The sequence below is a fragment of the Rhineura floridana genome, chromosome 13 (genome assembly GCF_030035675.1).
Source record: "Rhineura floridana isolate rRhiFlo1 chromosome 13, rRhiFlo1.hap2, whole genome shotgun sequence".
NCBI lineage: Eukaryota > Metazoa > Chordata > Lepidosauria > Squamata > Rhineuridae > Rhineura > Rhineura floridana.
The window spans coordinates 24,874,299-24,884,545 of NC_084492.1; positions in this window are offsets into that span (position 1 = coordinate 24,874,299).

Consider the following 10,247-nt stretch of genomic DNA (forward strand, 5'->3'; position numbering starts at 1 on the left):
TCCCAACCGGTGTGCCTCCAGATGTTGTTGGACCACAACTCCCATCAGCCTCAGCCACCATTTCCAATGGCTGAGGCTGATGGGAGTTGTGGTCCAACAACATCTGGAGGCACACCGGTTGGGAAAGGCTGCCCTATCCAGTCATCCAAGCCTGTTAGCAGAATAGACTTTAGGCTAACTCAGTTTTGAACATCTGTAAACCACTGTTGAAATCAGTAGCTTAGTTTGCACAGAACAGTAACCCATAATTGTGTCTGCTGCGTTGCTCATTCATAGTAAACCATAGTTTTAGGGAATGGCTTACTGTTACATGTGAACCAGACCATTGTTTCTTAATGTGGGTGCATGTGCACATCCATGTGAGTCACAGTATCCCTATGAAAACCCTGCCTCTCACAGCATGCACTAGTGTATGAGAACAGAGTTTCATTTGTTCCAGTATTTTAATGTGTTAGGATGGTTATATGTTTTTTAACTTTGGAACATTTCTCATTGGGGAAAAACTTCACTGAACAGGGATCAGAGGTCCAAAATGTCCCTTATATTTTGAAATATATACTTAGTTACCCACTAATGCAAAGTGACTAAAGAGAAATGAATGCAACATTTCAAACCTCAGCACTTTATCCTTTCAAATTCCACTTAAATTATGTTAAGTAAATGCTTTAAAAAAGAGATGCTTTAATGAAGAAGAAACACTCTCCCCAGTATTTTTCCTTGTATGTCAGAGGATTCGCCCAACAAATCATAATCCACAATGATACAACCTTCCCCCATTGAGGTGAAATGCATACAAAAAAGATTGCTATGGCAAAGAATTGTGAATTTCATTAAATATGTTAACGGGGGGAAATTCAGCTTTGAAAAATAGTAATCCTGTCTTTCAACAAAAATATTATAGGAAGCTATGAATTTGGTAGATCTGAATAGGCTGTTGGTACATGTTTTACTAAGGTAATATAATGGCACACTATTATTAGATCACATTAATCATTACTATGCCAAAGGCAGTGACAGCCCCACTGAAAAGGATTGAAAGGGCTGGTAATGGATATAAATTACCCATTGTGTGATAAAAGGATTTTTACTAAGAAGGTAAGAATAAAACAGCAAATTTCTAATATAACTGTTGTGAAAAAAAGAAAAAGAAAAAACCAAAATAAAAGTATTATCTACAAAAATCAAAAAGTAAGCACTTCTTGAACCAAGATAAAGTCACAATGTTAAAAAAAAGTATACAGTTTGAAATTAATTTCTTGGCATCTAATATTGCTATCAGTTTAAATGGTTTATGAGATAACCTCTAAGAAATATGGTCAAAAGGAAAGGCAGGTTTTGCTAATTAGAAGTAAAGATAATTTTATGTAGATTCATTTAACCACCGCAGCAGGATCAAATATGGATTGCCAGGACCCCCCCATGTTACATGCTATTTTATGGTGTTTGGTACAACTACCCCTTTCTTTGTGCAAAAAAGCAATAGTACTAAGTACTGGATCCTGTGTGCAGCAGTAGTCTTTCCCAGGCAAATTTGTTGATTATTATTATTATCATTATTATTGTTGTTGTTGTTATTATTATTATACTACAACTTGTCTAGGACCAAGAGTCAGAATGGAAACTGGAAACATATCATGAAATCTGTGGCTAATCCACATACTGAGGTAGCTTCATTTGCTACCTTCATTCACCACATATTATTTACTGTTTCTGTTTCTGTTGGATTACAGGCCACAGCTAGTATATGTTTTGCCCTCATTCTGTGATCATTCCAGAATACGTTTAAATGAGAAAAAGTCTTAAACCAGCTCTTCAAGAACTCTGAAATGAACAGAATCTTTTTTTAAAAAAAAAAATCTAGATATTTTTACTCTGCTATTCTACCAAAAGGTACCTTGGGTGGCTTTATTACAATGGGCAGAACCTGCTGGTTCTCTGTAATTGATGTATTTTTTATAATTAATTAGAGTTCCAAGTCATAATTACTACTGCAGAATCTGCATTAATTACAAATAGACCCTGGCATACTGAGGATGTCATCCTGAGTCTTGGATAAGGTTTGACCATAATTGTTGGAGAAAAAGTCTCAGCACACATCAGAACCTATGACAGGTGTGGGGAACTTTTGGCCTCCAGATGTTGCCAAAGTACAACTCCCATCATCCCTGACCCTTAGCCATGCTTGCTAGGGCTGATGGGAACTAAAGTTCATCAATATCTGAGCCATCTCAGGCCTTACAGGACGATGCACTCTGAAAAGGTTGGGCTCTTCCTGCTGCCTCGTCCCCTGGATGACTCTGTGGAGATACTGGGTTGTATTCAACTAAGTCCTACCCAGTGTAGACCCACTGAAATTAATGAACCTAAGTTCATTAACTTCTACTGCTGGAGACAGGTATTTCAGGACCCTGGACAGAGCCAGGGACTAGACAACTAATCCCAAGAGGAGCTCAACCACCTGAGCCCTTTAATGCTCCCTTGGCTTTGCTATTGCTTTCAGGCTCCACCCTCTTGCTAAAGAGTGCAGAGCATTCAGATTTGTCTTCAGAACTCAAAAACTCAAAATAGATTTTGAGTTGTAACTCAAATTTGAGAATATGCAGGAAGGGTTTTTCTCCCCTAAGTATAGTTTATAGAAGATTAAACAAAAAAAAATATTTCAATATGCACACAGTGAAAAGGGCCTGGGCATTAACTGAGAGACATTCATTCATAAAACATGAGAGTCCTAAAACAAAGCCATTCTTACCAGGTTAGTCCAACATCAACAAATATTTCTCCTGGCTGTGGGATCTTCTTAGAGATGTGAGGTAAGTACTGAAGTTCAGGAATTGCAAAAACAATACCTGTGAGAAATTTAAAAATGCAAAGCCATTGTATTTAAATCCTACCTAAAACTGAAGCATTATACTATATTAGGTGTGCGTGCGTGCGTGTGTGCGTGTGCGTGTGCGTGTGTGTGTGTGTGTGTGTGTGTGTGTGTGTGTGTGTGTGTGTGTGTGTGAAAGAGAGAGAGAGAGAGAGAGAGAGAGAGAGAGAGAGAGAGAGAGAGACTAATGCAACCAACATAGTCTTTTGGGATCTGTTTGTCTGGTTTGTAGGGAGGAAATTCCTTGTGCTATGTTGGGTAAATATATTCTCACATTGTACCAAAGAACCAGGAGAATTTTTCCTGATCATTTCCCAAAACTAGGAGAAACCCATAACAATGGTAATAGAACTACACATTTATTTGGTGCTGACATTCTAGTCTCTCAAACTCAGAGAAATCTGTATTTTAAAAAGTTCTATTATACAAATAAGTTGTATATAAACCAGTGGTCTTTTACAGATGGTTGTAGTTAATGAACTCCATATAAAGAGACAGCAATACCAGACATGCTGTTCCTCTTATTCTAACAAATGTAAGATTGTTATATTAAAAAATAAGAACCAACCAAAAAACTATGTATATGAAAGCAAATACATTTAAATACCCCAAGTATTCAATAACTTCATTTTAGTAAGTCTGCAGATATTAAAGCCAAGGATCCTTGTTATATTACTCTAGAGCGGCCTTTCCCAACTAGTGGGCCACCAGGTGTTGTTGGACCACAATTCCCATCTTTCCTGACCATCGGCAATGCTGGCTGAGGCTGATGGGAGTTGTGGTCCAACAATAACTGGTGGCCCACTAGTTGGGAAAGGCTGCTCTAGAGATTCCTAAGTGATCCTGTTAACAAAATAAAAAGACATACCCAACATCAGCTGAGGCAGCTGATTTATCAAGCTACTAGCTGTCTACAGGGTCACTATAATCTTAGGACCTGAGCTCACAAAAGCTTGCAAACACTTGTAATCAACAAGACAGCTTACATCACTTAGTAATCCCAATGACATTATTTATTAATTAAATTTATATCCCAGCTCTTTCATCTAGAAGGAGCCCAGGGCGGCAAGGACTTATGTCCAATACATATGTACAAAATGTTCTAAGAAAAGAATCAGCCCCACATTTACAAGAATTGAAGCAGACATTTCAATCCTTTCTAAACTCCAGAAAGCCGGAAGAACTTAGTTACTGAAAGATGGAAGCTAGGAATTCAGTTGGTATGTTGAAAGACAGCACAGAATACAAAGGGGATGCAAGCTACCAAGCTCATAAAACTCCAAGTATTAGGGTTAGTATTAATTAAATTTCTATTTCATCCTTCCTCCCAAAGGAGTCCAGGGTGGCAAGGAGCAAGTAGGGTTGCTAGCAGCTTAACATATGTATGACCTTATATAGATTATAAATTTCAGTTGCAAGAGCCAGTCTGTCATCTAATAATGAAAAAGTGTGCAACCTCTACAACACTGAACACACCCAATCTCATCTGATCTTGTAAGCTAAGCTAAGTCTGGTTACTATTTGGATGGGGGGGGGAACGTGCAACCTTTCCAGCACAACGCTATGCAAGTTGACTCAGAAGTTGGTCCAATACTCCCACACACAGACTCCATGCCAGTGTGGAGCAGCATTCCCCACTCCACAGAAAAGACATTCATCTCCACACACAAGTATATTTTGCTTCTAAAAGCCAGGCACTCTGTTTCAACCACTGCCATTGTTGGCGAGTCTTGAACCCTCATTCCAGGAGGACTGTGTATGTGCTTCCTGCCTCTGTCTTCCCTCAGGTCCTTCCTCCTCTTTCTGTGTGTGGTGCTCATAAGCAGCAAAAGAGGAGGGATGCCCAGAAACTGGCAAGAGCAGAGGCACTGCTAGCTGTGCCACTAGGATTGGAAAAGTGGGGGTGCCATGCCATCATCTTGAGTGTGGTATGCATGTAGATGCAGAGATGATGCCAGGATGTGTCCCCATGGTCATGAATTCATTGGTTGCCTCCATGTGCCAGAGATATGTGGGCATGATTGCCAGCACAGTGCCTGATTGTGGACTATGGAGGAGTTTCCAGGGGTGCTGTAGGTGCATTACAGTTTTATGCCTTTCTTGTATTTTTTGGTTCTATGTGTTCCCCCTGGCCATTCTGTGGCAATTTAGAAGAGGTATATCTCTCCTCTTGCATCACATGAGTATCATATTGCTCTGCCCAAGTTACTTTGAAATGTTTTTCCAGTGTTTATTTAAGTCTATTGCTGATTTAATTGTTTTTAAAGGTGTTTTTAATTATTTGTTTTTAACTTTTATTGGTAATTTTAATGTTTTTTTGTAAAGCACTAAGAGGTTTTCCACAATCAACTGGAATATAAATTTTGTTATGTAAATAAATTTAGAAGGCCCCCAAAAAGAATTTCATTCAACTCAAACTGTAGACATCTTTTTCACTAATGTATCTATTTTTACAAATAAATAAATAAATTTAATCAATTATTTGCTTTGTGTATTTTACATTTTTAAACATAAAAGAGACACTAACATATGTTATTTGCCATCTTTCATGGCCATTTATTTTATTTTATTTTTTTGGTCAAGATAGTGTTTGGGGTGTAAAAACAAAAGCCTACTGCTTTGAATGGGTTACCTTATTTATTCAGATCCAGACAGAATATACAAGGTGGCATGAAGACTGCTAAGTGAAACAAAATCCAAAACTTTATATTTGGTCCCAAGTCATAGATAATTCTAGCATAAAAAGTGATATAAAAGCTGATTTTCTGGAAGGGATGCTATCTCAAATTCCTGCAAAAGCTTTTCAAAAGGCAAGATGCCAGATCCTGTCTTGCAAAGACTTCTGTTTAAATTACCAGACCACTCCTTATTCCTGACTGTGGAGATGATGCCCAATAATGAAGTGCGTCTTGATTTGATGGGCAGGGTTTTGATTTGCTCATTTTTAATGATGCTGGTTACAATTTCCCTAGAATCTGTCATCTTATCAGTTGGTGTAAGTTTCTCCTCATTGTAAAAACATTAACAGCAGCCTTGCTGGATCAGCCCAAAGGCCCATTTAGTCTAGTATCGATCAGCCCAAAGGCCCATTTAGTCTAGTATCGATCAGCCCAAAGGCCCATTTAGTCTAGTATCAGCTTCCAACAGTGAGATCCTTCTGGAAATTGTACAAGCAGAGCATGAAGCCAATGGGTGGCATTCAGTGCTGGTCCTACCTCGGACCCATTGATGTTAATAGACATGACTAACTTAGGTTCATTAATTGACTCTGGGCTCTGGGTAAACTTAGCAGTCATATAGGACCATCCCGAGCATTAGAGAAAGGCCACATCTGCACTATACATGTAAAGCATTATTATACTACTTAAATGGAATAATGGCTCAAGTTACAGGAAACCAAATTTGGCTGAACATCAGGAAAAACTTCCTAACTGTTATAAAGGTACGACAATGGAGCCAATGACCTAGGGAGCTGGTGGGCTTTCCAACACTGTAGACATTCAAAAGGCAAGTGGACAGCCACATGTCAGGTATGCTTTAACTTGGATTCCTGCATTGGGCAGGGGGCTGGACTCTATGGCCTTACAGGCCCCTTCCAACTCTACTATTCTATGATTCTATGAAACATTCATGGCTTCCCCCAAATAATCCTGGGAACTGTAGTTTGTGAAGGATGCTGGGAATTGTTAAGAGACCCCTATTCCCCTCACAGAACTACAGTTCTCAGGGTTCCCTGGGAATAGCGATTGATTGTTCAACCACTCTGGAAGTGGATAAGATGAGCATCTTCAGATTTTTCTATTTATGCAACCCAGATATGGTGACATTTAAAAAATGTTTTGGTCAATTAGCCTAGAACTTCTTCTTTTGTCCCCTGTTTTTTATTCAATCAGGTTGATGTGGATGTTTTCCAGTTTATTGGACTCTACTCCCCCCTTGATATAACAACATTTGGGGCTATGAAGCTGTGCCTAAAGGGGTATGGAATGGGAAGCATAAAGAAGTCTTAGCCTTAGAGGTTCTGAAGTCCAACGTCATAGCAACCTAATTCTTCTTCTTCTAGCACTGTAGCACTATGCTTCCTAATTGGTGCTGAAACCCACCATTAGTTCTGATTCCTATATAGTGCATGGTGTAAAACCTTTATTCCAAGCAAGCAAGTCACCATGCCTATCGCAAAACCATCATATTCCTGATGAACAAATCTTTATCAGCTAGGGTTGCCCCACCAATCCTAATGTATATCTTGAAGAACATAAGTTCATCACCTAAGAAATGGATCCCTTTCAAAAGAACATTCCCCTTTTTCTTGAAATGGCATCCTCCTGCTCGAAGACTCTCGTTCTCATTCTCAGTGACAGTTGATAAGCCTTCGCAACCTCATCCCTGATCTTCTATACAAACCTGTCAGCTTCTTTCTGTTTTGCCCGGTCAGCTATCTTGCCCCCAAGAGATCAAGCCTATTTCCTAAGAACTAGAAGCTTATTGCACCAAACACATGTTCAAAACTTCTACTTGATAACTCCCAAACTCATGCTGGCTTGCTACCTTATTTTTTGTTTCAAAAAGGTTTTCCAGCTGGATGAAAAGCTTGTGCCGTAAGTGTTTGGTCTTGGGTACTGTTTTAAAAACTATTTTAGTTGCTTTTATGGTATGTTTGTAAATTGCCTTGAGACTCATATAAAAGGATATTCATAAAATAATAAAATAATTATAGTAATGGTGGTCGTGATGATGATGATGATATGTGGCGATAGTAGTGACCTTTAAATGCTTCTTTAAAACATAACTGTTTATCAGTGGCAGTTGGTGGCCCCATGTCAGCGGGGCAATGGAATCTGCTCCAAGTTTTACTCCAAACTTTCAAGAAGCTGTCCGGCGTGGCACCTTGGACAGCTCCTTGAAACTTCAGCCTAAAACCCAGAGCAGATTCCACTGCACCACTGACATGGAGCCTCCAGCCACCAATGACATTTACCCTAGACTCTGACTCTTATTTTTCAATTATCTCTTTTGTACACTACTCAGTTTTCTATGTGAAAACATAACTTTGTCCTGTTTTTATCTACTTTTTAGGAAATCTTATTGAATGTTATTCTCTGTATTTTTCTTGTTTTCATGTAGATTGCTTGGTGTTTTTCTAAATTAAGTGATATAACAATTGTATAAATAAACAAATAGCTTTTTATTTAAAAAAACTAACTTATTTTTTTAAAGTTATGTTGTTTGCTTTTAAGATCACTGTAATGGGGGAAGGAACTTTATTATCCTGGCCTCCTTACCCTATCACTGAACTCACACAGGTGCTTAACTCACCTGGCTCCCTACTTTCCTCTCAAAGCTTTTTTGTTAAGACTATGGTATCCTATTGCTCTAGCTTCTCTCAATTCAGGTAGAAGATTCTAGTTTCAAGGGGGATATATTAGGCTAGCTTGCACTCCTGAATAACTCCACTCATAATGGAATGCAATCACCAGCAAGTGTGAACTAGATTCTAACTAAATTCCAGTTAGATGTGATTAAAGGGATTAAATGTCATACAGCTTTCTTTGGGAGCACAGAAGTCTAACCCCTTTAAGACTGACTAAATCTATACCCAGTTTTAGTTTCTTTTTCTAACCACTTGTCTCTCAGGGTGAATCTGCATGCTTGATTTAAAAGTTTTGTGTTTTCAATCTCCCAGAATGAAGGTTTTCCACTAGCATGCAGATAATATCCTTGTAATTTGAAGAATCCATGTGGTAAGTGTGTCTGTACGTTACGCCTCTACGAAGTCATGTTTTCCAGTAGTTTCTGCAAGGCCCTCTGAAAAGTGACCTGAAGGTGATGAATGAGAGCCAGATTTCTACAGAATAGTGTCTTCCTTTTCATTTACCTGAACTAAGGATATGTAAAACCTTTATTTTCACAGATATTTTCACTTACACACTGTGTTCAGGATACTTATCCACAAAAGGATTTTAATTTAGATATTTGCTGTTTCACAGTGAATTTGTATTAATATCTGCCACTCTGCATCTTATTCCCTTTTAAAATGCACAGGTGCAGACTGCATGTGAAACTGGCTTAATTCTGCAAACTATTCTCATTCAAAAGCAGAGAGCAGTATAAATTAATGCAAATCTATTTTGTTGTTGCACTTTGCATGTGTAAATAGCATAATTGTGCAAAACCTTACACAATTAACAGCAGAATTCTATGCATGTGTCCGAATGAAGAAAATAAAAAAGAACACAAACTCTGGCAAAAGAAATGCAAGAAGACAATAAGGGATGCTAAAAAAGAATTTGAGGAGCACATTGCTAAGAACATAAAAACCAACAACAAAAAATTCTATAAATACATTCAAAGCAGGAGACCATCTAGGGAGGCGATTGGACCCTTGGATGATAAGGGAGTCAAAGGTGTACTAAAGAACGATAAGGAGATTGCAGAGAAGCTAAATGAATTCCTTGCATCTGTCTTCACAGTGGAAGATATAGGGCAGATCCCTGAACCTGAACTAACATTTACAGGAAGGGATTCTGAGGAACTGAGACAAATAGTGGTAACGAGAGAGGAAGTTCTAGGCTTAATGGACAATATAAAAACTGACAAATCACCGGGCCCGGATGGCATCCACCCGAGAGTTCTCAAAGAACTCAAATGTGAAATTGCTGATCTGCTAACTAAAATATGTAACTTGTCCCTCGGGTCTTCCTCCGTGCCTGAGGACTGGAAAGTGGTAAATGTAATGCCAATATTCAAAAAGGGATCCAGAGGGGATCCTGGAAATTACAGGCCAGTTAGCTTAACTTCTGTCCCTGGAAAACTGGTAGAAAGTATTATTAAAGCTAGATTAACTAAGCACATAGAAGAACAAGCCTTGCTGAAGCAGAGCCAGCATAGCTTCTGCAAGGGAAAGTCCTGTCTCAGTAACCTATTAGAATTCTTTGAGAGTGTCAACAAGCATATAGATAGAGGTGATCCAGTGGACATAGTGTACTTAGACTTTCAAAAAGCGTTTGACAAGGTACCTCACCAAAGACTTCTGAGGAAGCTTAGCAGTCATGGAATAAGCGGAGAGGTCCTCTTGTGGATAAGGAATTGGTTAAGAAGCAGAAAGCAGAGAGTAGGAATAAACAGACAGTTCTCCCAATGGAGGGCTGTAGAAAGTGGAGTCCCTCAAGGATCGGTATTGGGACCTGTACTTTTCAACTTGTTCATTAATGACCTAGAATTAGGAGTAAGCAGTGAAGTGGCCAAGTTTGCTGACGACACTAAATTGTTCAGGGTTGTTAAAACAAAAAGGGATTGTGAAGAGCTCCAAAAAGACCTCTCCAAACTGAGTGAATGGGCGGAAAAATGGCAAATGCAATTCAATATAAACAAGTGTAAA